At 35.7% G+C, this 11249-nt stretch overlaps 1 long non-coding RNA gene across 1 annotated transcript in view; it reads left to right on the plus strand.

Moving 5' to 3' along the window:
• Nucleotides 1-11249, plus strand: part of LOC107702691 (uncharacterized) — a 26544-nt gene that overhangs the window by 10816 nt on the left and 4479 nt on the right. The gene's annotated exons all lie outside the window — the stretch shown is intronic.

Genomic DNA, 11249 nt, shown 5'->3' on the forward strand with positions numbered 1-11249 from the left:
ACCACAAATAAGTAAATATTATAATATATTAAAACTGTTCTTATGAATATTCATAAGATGATACAACATATTATAAGGTTTTTTTATAATGCATTATGTATTCATTATAATGCCTTAAGAATGCCCTTATATGGGCTTCATAGAAAGTGTTACCTTATTTCTACCAGATTTAACCCATACAATTAGTTTTGTTGGTATAAATTAATACATATAGGTTGTTTTAGTGTTGTTAAATAGTATTTTTGACTTAAACTGAACTAGTTAATTTAGATTTTTAGTGTGTTTACTCTTGGCTAACTATTACTTATTCTGCTCAAATAATTCTTCCAAGACAGCAAAGTTGTACTGTATGTCAATAATTGCTTTATTTATTTCTACTTTTATATCCTATGGTATTATTCCCCCTAAATTGATACTCGAATGAAGTGCAGACTTTTAGCAATCGTCCATGAGAGAATACTTTTTGTGCGTGCGACGCTGCTGACGCAGAACCTGGATGCGCTGCGCCTTGTTTACAAGCAGCTGAATGCACATGCATGTTTTGTGGTACTCTCGTAAACACACAATGAAGACTGACACGGAAGAGAATAAATTATTGAATAAAGTTATTGTTGTCATAGCATCATAAAATTACGGTTGAACCCTTGATGTCACATGGACTATTTTATCGATGTCCTTACTATGTTTCTGGGCCTTAAACGTGGTAGTTGCATTGCTGTCTATAGAGGATCAGAGAGCTCTCGGATTTCATCAAAAATATCTTAATTTGTGTTCTGAAGATGAACGAAGGTCTTATGGGTTTGGATCGACATGAGGGTGAGTAATTAATGACAGAATTTTCATTTTTGGGTGAACTTTCCCTTTAATGTTGATGATATCTTAATATCTTCGCCTTATAGTCATATATAGCTTTATAAAGACTGAGATCCTGTTTTTCCTTTTTCAAGGGAGTGATTTTCTTTCATTGTCTTTATTTTGTAAGACTAATTCCATTAGTTCAAGCAAACAGCACAACACAGCACAACTTATCTCAAATTTCTCTCTCCTCTTGTCATCTGTAACTTTCTTCTCTGTTCAGGCTTTGATCTAAAATTGGCCTCTGTAGAAGACTTGTGTACAGTCATTTTCATATGGGCTTTGAACATATTGAAAGGGCTCATAGTTGCCGTCGCTTTTATCCTCTGATTCCTTTTCCCTGGGAAACGACGAGCATATGGCAAACACCCTCACTGGATTCTCAGACAACGGGAGGGACCATATTCCGATTCCTGCATCCTGTCATCGGCGAATCCCAGGGTGCTACCCGAACCCTCCCTCCCGCTCACATGCAGCACAAACACACCATCTCCTCCAGACTTTGAAATGCGCACTGCATTTGTCTGACACACAATGCTCTAATCTCTCTCTCATTTTACCTTGTTTTTACCTGGACTCACTTGCTTTTGATATTTTGAAAAGTTACAACTGTTCAAATATATCAACTCTAACATTATTATGAGTTACTTAACTGTAAATTGAAGGCATTTAATGAAATTTAAGCCATTATTCACTGAAAATCTTCACTCGCATCCATGTTCAAATTGAGGTGTTGCGTCATGTTTGCTGTCATTTTTTTTCTTTTCTTTTTTTTAGTATGTACCTTTTTGGAGCTTGACGAATGTGGTTGGAAAAATAAATCATTTAATTATTTAGTGAACTATTCCTTTTAACAATAGCATCATAAAATTACGGTTGAACCCTTGATGTCACATGGACTATTTTATCGATGTCCTTACTATGTTTCTGGGCCTTAAACGTGGTAGTTGCATTGCTGTCTATAGAGGATCAGAGAGCTCTCGGATTTCATCAAAAATATCTTAATTTGTGTTCTGAAGATGAACGAAGGTCTTATGGGTTTGGATCGACATGAGGGTGAGTAATTAATGACAGAATTTTCATTTTTGGGTGAACTTTCCCTTTAATGTTGATGATATCTTAATATCTTCGCCTTATAGTCATATATAGCTTTATAAAGACTGAGATCCTGTTTTTCCTTTTTCAAGGGAGTGATTTTCTTTCATTGTCTTTATTTTGTAAGACTAATTCCATTAGTTCAAGCAAACAGCACAACACAGCACAACTTATCTCAAATTTCTCTCTCCTCTTGTCATCTGTAACTTTCTTCTCTGTTCAGGCTTTGATCTAAAATTGGCCTCTGTAGAAGACTTGTGTACAGTAATATTCATATGGGCTTTGAACATATTGAAAGGGCTCATAGTTGCCGTCGCTTTTATCCTCTGATTCCTTTTCCCTGGGAAACGACGAGCATATGGCAAACACCCTCACTGGATTCTCAGACAACGGGAGGGACCATATTCCGATTCCTGCATCCTGTCATCGGCGAATCCCAGGGTGCTACCCGAACCCTCCCTCCCGCTCACATGCAGCACAAACACACCATCTCCTCCAGACTTTGAAATGCGCACTGCATTTGTCTGACACACAATGCTCTAATCTCTCTCTCATTTTACCTTGTTTTTACCTGGACTCACTTGCTTTTGATATTTTGAAAAGTTACAACTGTTCAAATATATCAACTCTAACATTATTATGAGTTACTTAACTGTAAATTGAAGGCATTTAATGAAATTTAAGCCATTATTCACTGAAAATCTTCACTCGCATCCATGTTCAAATTGAGGTGTTGCGTCATGTTTGCTGTCATTTTTTTTCTTTTCTTTTTTTTAGTATGTACCTTTTTGGAGCTTGACGAATGTGGTTGGAAAAATAAATCATTTAATTATTTAGTGAACTATTCCTTTTAACACGTCTTTAAGCGAGCTACACAACCGAATAGGAAAAAAAAAATCTCTTTTGATTAATTCTACGTTTATCCTTGAAGATTTGTTTGTTAATGCAGGGGAATTAAGGCACAGTAATAATGATCAACATGTCCTTCAATTGATAAATGAGCACACTTGATTTGAGAGCCACTTGACACCATTGTCACCTGCGAAGGAGAGCGCACACGTTTAAAAGCCATTCCGGTCTCGTAAAATAACAGATTTGACAAACTCAGCATTTGTTGGGAGGCCGTCAGTGTAATTTATTATCCTAATTGGAGGATCTCCTTTTTTTTCTTTTGTAATTAATGTCAAGAATGTCTCTTTAATATGGGGCAATCACAGGAATTGGCATTGCTTAAAGAGGGAAAAAGATCAAAGCTTAATTTGCTCAAGTGAGAACACTGAATTGCTGGACTCCTTAAATTTAATTGGCCAACTTTTGTGTGTGTTTATTATTAGCAGTGTTTGCTAAGGCAAGCATCACTATAACTATTGCTCAGGGACACAAACGGTCATTTGTTGAAGAGTACACAGCAATCAGTTTGAAGAATCCCTGCTTGAAAGGAGAGTACAGGAGAGGTGTGCTGTTACTTTTCTAAATGATCGGAATTATATGGGTTTTGCCAAACCGTTGTTAAAATGGGCACAAAAATCCCAGAGACCTACAATAACAAAGGGACCTGAGCCATATAGAATCCAGAATATCATAGAGACTAACCACCCAACACCCATATATATGAATGTGTTTTCATATTGTTCAGAAAAAAAAAAGAAAAAAACTTTGAAAATCAATTCTAGGAGGCAAATTTCACACCTCAATAAGTAAGTAAATAAATACGTATATTATGCAAATTAATGTGTTTTTATATTGTTAGAAAAAAAAGACTCTAAAAACACGCAAATAAGTATATTATATTGCAATTTATTGTTGTACTCATTATTATTTATTAATTTTATAGATATTATTGAGGTGGGAAATGTGCCCCCTAAAATTATTTTTTTTAGAACAATATAAAAACACATTCATTTATATAAAATACTTCACCTGAATAAAATAAAATTTCACTTAAAATAGCTGTGGAAGTTAGCCAACCAAGCATCCAACAAATAAGTAAATAATAATAATAATAATAATAATAATAATAATAATAATAATAATAATAATAATGTATGTTCAGGCCCAGGCTGAATATTTTGAAATATCTAAAATAAAATCAAACAAAATAAAACAAAATAAAATAAAATAAAATAAAATAAAATAAAGACTCTGAAAATCAATTATACTGTCGGTGGCAAATCTAGGGGACAAATTTAACACCATGGGGTTTTTTTTTTGTGCCTTTTTTTCTAAATGGCATATTATACATATTGCATATTTCTGTGATTTTCTTTTTTTAATTTCTGACCATTGCCCTTGAACTTACGTACAACACCTTACTGTGACAGAGTTGCACCGGTAAGCACTCATAAAAATCTAGTTTTACATTGCAGGTTGTTTCTCTAGGGTTCTCATCGGTATCACATTAAGTGTATTTATGCCATTTATAGCAATACGAACAGATCTAATTAAAACGCACATATCTAATCTAATTTTGAATTAAATTAGAGTAAAAATTGCTATGCCGTCCACATGGACTGCATTTGTTTATTGACAGCATTTTCTGATGTTTTCTACAAGGTAAAACAATTATGTCTTCAGCGCAAGCATCATGCATTAAGCATCTCCAAGGATGTGTATCTCGTTCTTTCATCATAAAGATAATACATGTACCGCTCAAGCTCAGAAACTTGCAATTACCATAGATTATCACCAACACAGCGGTTTGAAGTAATTATAACAGGTCCCACATCGTCCATATAATCACCTCCCAATTTGAGCCTGTTTAGAATAGTTTTCTGCAAACACGCATTAAATGGTGCCTGTAGCTCTCCCTTGGAGGCTTATCACCGAGCTGGGGAGAACGCTCAGCCAGACTTTTATTACAAATCGCCATGCTGTATGCCGTAGTCGTTCAGGATATCACTGTAGGCTTTCAAGCACAGTGGAGGGCAAGATGATGCCAGCTCTTGTTAATGTATTATTGGCAATTAGCTGGAATTAGTTTTAGAGGATTCAAAAGGAGACGGAGTACAATACTGTACATAATCTCAATGAAAGTATGATCATGTTTTTTTAAATTAGAATGTGTAGTAGATGAAAATATGTCAATTTGGTCATTTGTAAACTTTATGTGTCTGGCTTCTGTTTCCAGCTATTTTTAGCTGCACAAAACTTCTTGATATTGCAAACTGGTGTGTCTTACCATATTATTTTAATGTATTATCTTAATTATGAACACATTGGTTTGTAGTGCAAGCAGTTTTACCGTTTACGGCACTTTGTTATTCTTCTCGTTATTTCCCTGCAGCGGCTAATGAACTGGAAGTCTCGCACATTCACAGTAAACGCCTTACTTCCGCGTTAAAAAATAAGGTAGCATCACTGTTGAAGAGTAATTAGCTGGTGAAGTGGATTTGCTTCATGAAATCACATTCATGTTCTTGAAAAAAAAAGAAAAAGGGTTCTTCGGAGAACCCTTAATGGTTCTTCTATGGCACCACTGTGAAAACCGCTTTTGGAACTTTTATTTTTACTAAAGGACCAATGAGATTTCTTGGTGGGCGGGGCTACTTAGCACAACAAAGAGATAAAAGTGACACAGCCAACAAAGTGTCCTTTCAAAAGTGTAATCTCGCCAAACAAATTTAAAATAATGAGAAAGCTTTTATGTCATTGCGTCAATGTTAACAAGATAATGAAAAATATGTATCATGATGACTTATTAAATCTTTTTACTTAAAATGTATACTTTTGACAAAATGTGATGGGAAGAAATAAAATTAACTTAAAAATATTATCAATGATTAATGAAAATGTGACAATGAAATATTGACTACATTTAAATATTTTTTTTTGTCAAACAAACAAACAAATAAAGAAATAAATCGGTGTAAAAACAAACTGCCAGTTGTCGTGGAAAAACTCAGATTGACATAAAAGAGAGAGCTTTATATACTTGTCACTTTCCTCTGTCATGTTTGGTTAGGACTCTAAATTAAACATGACATACATTTGGATGGCCTGTGATTGTGCGACATTTTCACTTTCAATGTGAACAGACACGTTCCACTTTGATGGAAGCTTGTCACGACCACATCATGTATGATGATTGAGAGGCCCAGTGTTGCATTTTTTTTGTAGATTCTAGAATTCCACACTCGCTGTTGTCTCTCCTCCACCCACTCGGAGCAGCTGTTGAGTTATTTATATCTGAAGCTGCTGCAAATAGGCAATTAGAGGCAGGAGCCCTGTTGAACAGACACTCCAATAGCAGGCAGGCTTTGAGAGGGACATGGCCCACAATGCCCCTCTCTCCCTCCCGCCCACCATCCCTCTCAGGGCCGGGAACAAGTGGGAGATAAACCAGAACTTGACTTCACTGAATAATTGAAGCTGTTTTTACAAGAGCAACAGCCCGCTATCTGACCTCATAAAGCGAGCACAAGAGACTATCAGAGCCTTGCAGGGAGTGAGGGAGTGCGATTCAACTCGGCACAAATAACATAATGTTTACATATTGTTAGACAAGGAACACGATGATGATTGCTTCTCTTGCTTAAAGTTATGCTTGGGCGTCAGTTCTTCTGTAACATTATCCTTGGAAAGATTATATAGAATTTATATGATCTGAAAGCATTATGAAGCACCTTAAACCATTTTAGAGGCAGAGAATATGTAGGGGAGAGGGTTAGTTTTTTTACACGAAGAATGGCTATAACAGTAATTATAGCATTTGGAGTGAAAACTCCAGCAGTTTAATAGCTCCATTCTCTTTTAAAACAAACATTATTATATTTTAGCTGTAGCTGTTTGGGTAACACAAAAACACAGCAAAAACGAAAATAATGACTAATAATGAAGGTAAATGTAAGTTTTGGGCATGTTGTTAAAATTTCTGTCACATTTTATTCAGTGAAAAAAAGCAAAACAACCATGCCGTTCATTTGAAGCACTTTTTATATCGATCACAGTTTCTGGTTTAAACTTGTTTTGTTCATGTTGTCTAAAAGCAATTATTACACGGCTCTGTGGAATACTTGATTCTGATTGGTCAGTCGCGACATTCCGAGGTATGTTTTCTCTCGATAACAACCGGTAAAAGCTAATAACACAGGCTCATCCGGGTAACAGCAGTGCGGGATAATGTACATCCAGCCGGTTGTTATCTCAGAATAAACCCCTTCAGGCTGATACAAGTCCTGATCACGCTGTCGGGGTTTATTCTGAGATAACAACACTCCCCATAGAAAAAAATCTAATCAAATAAACCATTTTATTTAAATAGTATTTCTCTTGACATCTCAGTGTTAATAAGAACACATACTGGCTAGCTTTACTGACTGCAGAATATATATTTTTCCTATTAATTCATAACATGACAATTATATAAGAAAATATGATGCATATTTTAAAGAGACATCACAATAAACATCTTTGGAAGTTGTCTTTATTTATAGTGAGTACATTAAACCTAAACTAAACAATTGTTAACATTTGTTATTCTACTCGAAAATTCTACTTTTATATACATTGTTTAACAAACACATGAAGTAAGTTGAACTACATTAAGAAACATTTTGTCTAAAGAAAATATTAAGTATGGTATGGTCCTTATTATAAATAATATTATAATCAATATTTATGTATCTTCAATATTTCAATATGTATTTATTTATTTATAATACATATTTATTTATCTATCTATCGTTGGAAATATAAATAAATAAAAGGAATGAATGAATGATTATTTATAATATTATTTATAATAAGGACCACACCTTACAATAAATATAAACAAACAAACAATAAATAAATAAATAAATATTGCTGAGACAAATGAGAGTATATGTATATTTTTTTGTAGTTGGTCCAAAATGTAATTATTTTCATTGTATACTGTATTGCAATTTTATACAATTTAATGACTACACTCTCTGTTGAAAACAATGTTTTGATGTTGTAACCTTCTCATTTGTATTTCAATAATTAAAGTATTTTGAAATGTCAGTTGTGACAGCTCAGTGCCCTGGTCTTCTCTACATTTTCACATTACTGTACCATGGTACATGTTAGCATAGCAACATTGTTTATTTGCAATAAAAAAGAATTACGTTCGACAAAAAAGGTGACACACAAAATTGTCTTCCGCAAAACAGTTTCAGTTGCGTTTTCCCTCCTCCTTGAAATGATAGAGGAGAGAGGCGGAAAACTGCTCCCATTGTGGGACTCTGGGTCCCAGGTGAGCCCTGATGCTTCATGCTAATTTCCAACTTTCAAAGCTTGTAAACGTGATCTAATTATACACAAGAACACACTACTGCGCCCAGGTTTTGGCAGGTTGCGACTTTAATTTATGAAAAACAAATCTGAAATATGCAGATGTCTTTTGTTTGAAGCAGCTGTTTAGTTCTGTTTGCCAGAATTCAATCAGCGGTCTCGTGGGGGTCCTGCATGCGATACATGTCCAAGGGGCTGTTTGAAGTCTGACGGGGACACCGTGACGAGACTCAGTCGCTCAGTCGCAGCCTGCAACGGCATTTTGGGTTGCTTTGACATTGCTTTCAAGGAACTGTTATGGAAAAGCAAGCTGATGCAATAACGATGGGATATCTTATCCAGCTAGCTTATTTGTACCAGAATAAAACCATTGAAGCCTCAGATGAAATTCAGATGACCCATTGTCTTCATCTCATTTTCATAGGCAATCCGGTTCTGCATCAGTCAGAGCACCGCAGATATTTTCCATCCTCGCATATGCAGCAAAACCGATAACAGAGCTTTACGCAGAAGTGTCGAGGCAGGCGGAAGAAGGATTTATTCCCGACTGGAACTTTTTGTGTCTCTGCCACGATGTGTTTACATCAGATGTGTTCCGACAAACACTGTCAGCTGCATTCATTTTTAATTAATGGGGCTCATTAAATGATGGGTTCGAAAAACGCAGCAATTATCATTTATCTTGATATATTATTTACAAGGTCTCATTCTCCTGGCTGGGGAGGTAAATGTGTGGCAGGGGAATTCTGGGAGGTTACAGGAGGTTGGAGAGCAGGCCGTTGGGATTTTGAAGCACCTGGCATCAGAGAGAAAAAAAGAGCAGCGTTTGACTTCTAAGCGGAGAATAGAGGACCATTGTTCAGAAGCTCGTTGTTTCACTTCTTAATGAAGCTACAGGAGGATATTAATGAGCAGTCTCTTCTAAACCCAGAACTCATCAATTATTTACCCTTTCTTTGCTCTCATCAGTTTGTTTTATTCGTCTGTTTCTTCCATTTGGCTTCTCCATTCATCTCTTCGTCTCTTCAACAGATGGGTGCCGGTCTGAATTTCCGTCTAGCTTTGCTTGTTCTTTCATCTTGGGCCTTTGAGTGTTACCTAGCCTATTGTCAGCGGAAAAACAAAAGCTAGAAACGCAATATGACAGATTCACACTTTTATTGGATGTTCATTGGAAGAGGAGAGCTGGGAATGCAGAGAGAGTTATGATGCTGAGGCTTGGCTTTTATGTTGGATGGTAAAATCTTAGCCGTCATGTCTCTGCTGAGATGAAGATGGAAACCATCGCTCAACATCTCAACATTTTTTTAATATTATTTTTTACCCCATGTCGTTCCAAACCCTATTAGGTTCTTTTTACAGTGAATCCAGCCTAATCTAATAAGAATTTGCTAATATACACACAAAAAACTGAAACTTGAAACATCCAAAATGGGTGTATTGAAAGCATACAAAAGTATTTAATTATGCACAGCTATAGAACTTTATATTACATTTATATTCCAAATTTGCATTATATTTTTAAGTCCCTAAACCCAACACTCTTTACCTCTTCTCAACAATATAAAACAATACAGAGTAATGTACAGTGTCAATAATTTTATTCACAATTTAATATAAATACATTTTTGACAATGTAAAAATGATATAAATGGCATTGGATATAATTCATTTTATTGATTAATGCTGTTATATTAAGATATTAATTCCATAGGTTCAATATTCTATAAACTTAAAAGCATTCATAAACATCTGTTTGTCTCTAAATATGTACAATTCTTGCGGTTTAGAGGCTGCCAATCTAAATCTATCTATCTAACTCTAAAATGTATATTTGCAGTTGCATTTTGTAATATGTTTTGATCTGTCATGTGACGTGAACCAATGGCATTTGGATAACAAGCTTCAAACGCTCCCATTTCTATGTTTTCTATTTGGAAAAACTGCATTGTTATTGAACTGAATTGAATCAACACTGAACTGACTCAAGCTGAAAAACAACACAACTGTTTTCAGTAGAACTGCTGAGCATTGAATTGAACTTGTTTGATAATAAATCAATTTTACACAGTTACTGAACTGTACTAAACCAACACTGAAGTGACTCGAGCTGAATAATGACAATATTGTTTTGCAACAGCTACTTTCCTTGGATTTGCCTAATCTTTTACATTTGCAACACTAATTTTGTTACTTTCCTATTAACACTATGAAGCTGCTTTAAATCGCTATTGTATAAAGCCCTATAAAAATAAAGATGACTTGGAAAACAGATCACAATTTTGTTCGGCACTGCTAATGGCACACTTATGCATACGAAGGAGAAAATCATCTCAACTTTCTACTGACAGTCTAGCATTTATCTTTAATATGTCTTGGGAATGAGGTGATCTATATTTTGCAAAAAAGAGTCAATCTTGATCTGAAAACAGATGGATTCTTCATCAAAGTTTGTCTTTGTAATCTTTGAGCTTTTCTTGTGTTTATTGTTCATGGATCTTTGTGGACTCATATATGCGACCCTTGATGTCATGCTCATTATATAACAGCTGCACATCAGTCATAACACTGTCATCGCCATGGCATTGCAATTAACTCCCTCAATATTGTCTTCTCTCGCCCCTGGACTTCGGCTATAAGTAGATTTTGTCCCTGTCCCTGCTTTCCTTCACCGTGTCTTGGCTTGGAACTTTTCCCCTTTTGTGGATTCATGACAGATGCCTAATTGAATGATGAATGTTCATTTATTACGCTGTAATTGAAGTGCCACATCTGTGATTGGTTGTGGGGGCTGCGAATGGTCTCTGATTGGTCGGGGTTCAGTGTGGCCCACTATCCATCTGTCTGCACATCCTCAGACCTTATTCTCACCTCGCAGATCTATCGAGAGGGTGGGGGCTGCTCAGCGAATCAAAATAAATTATGCAAACGAGGCCTTCAGCTTACAATACGAACGCGACGGTATTGTTCGGGGCCTGCTCGTCTCATCTTGACCCAGGCCTGCCTGATGCGGCCCTGTCCTGTTCTCCTACTCTTCTTCTACAGAC

This window comes from Sinocyclocheilus anshuiensis, unplaced genomic scaffold (genome assembly GCF_001515605.1).
Source record: "Sinocyclocheilus anshuiensis isolate Anshui unplaced genomic scaffold, SAMN03320099.WGS_v1.1 scaffold6, whole genome shotgun sequence".
NCBI lineage: Eukaryota > Metazoa > Chordata > Actinopteri > Cypriniformes > Cyprinidae > Sinocyclocheilus > Sinocyclocheilus anshuiensis.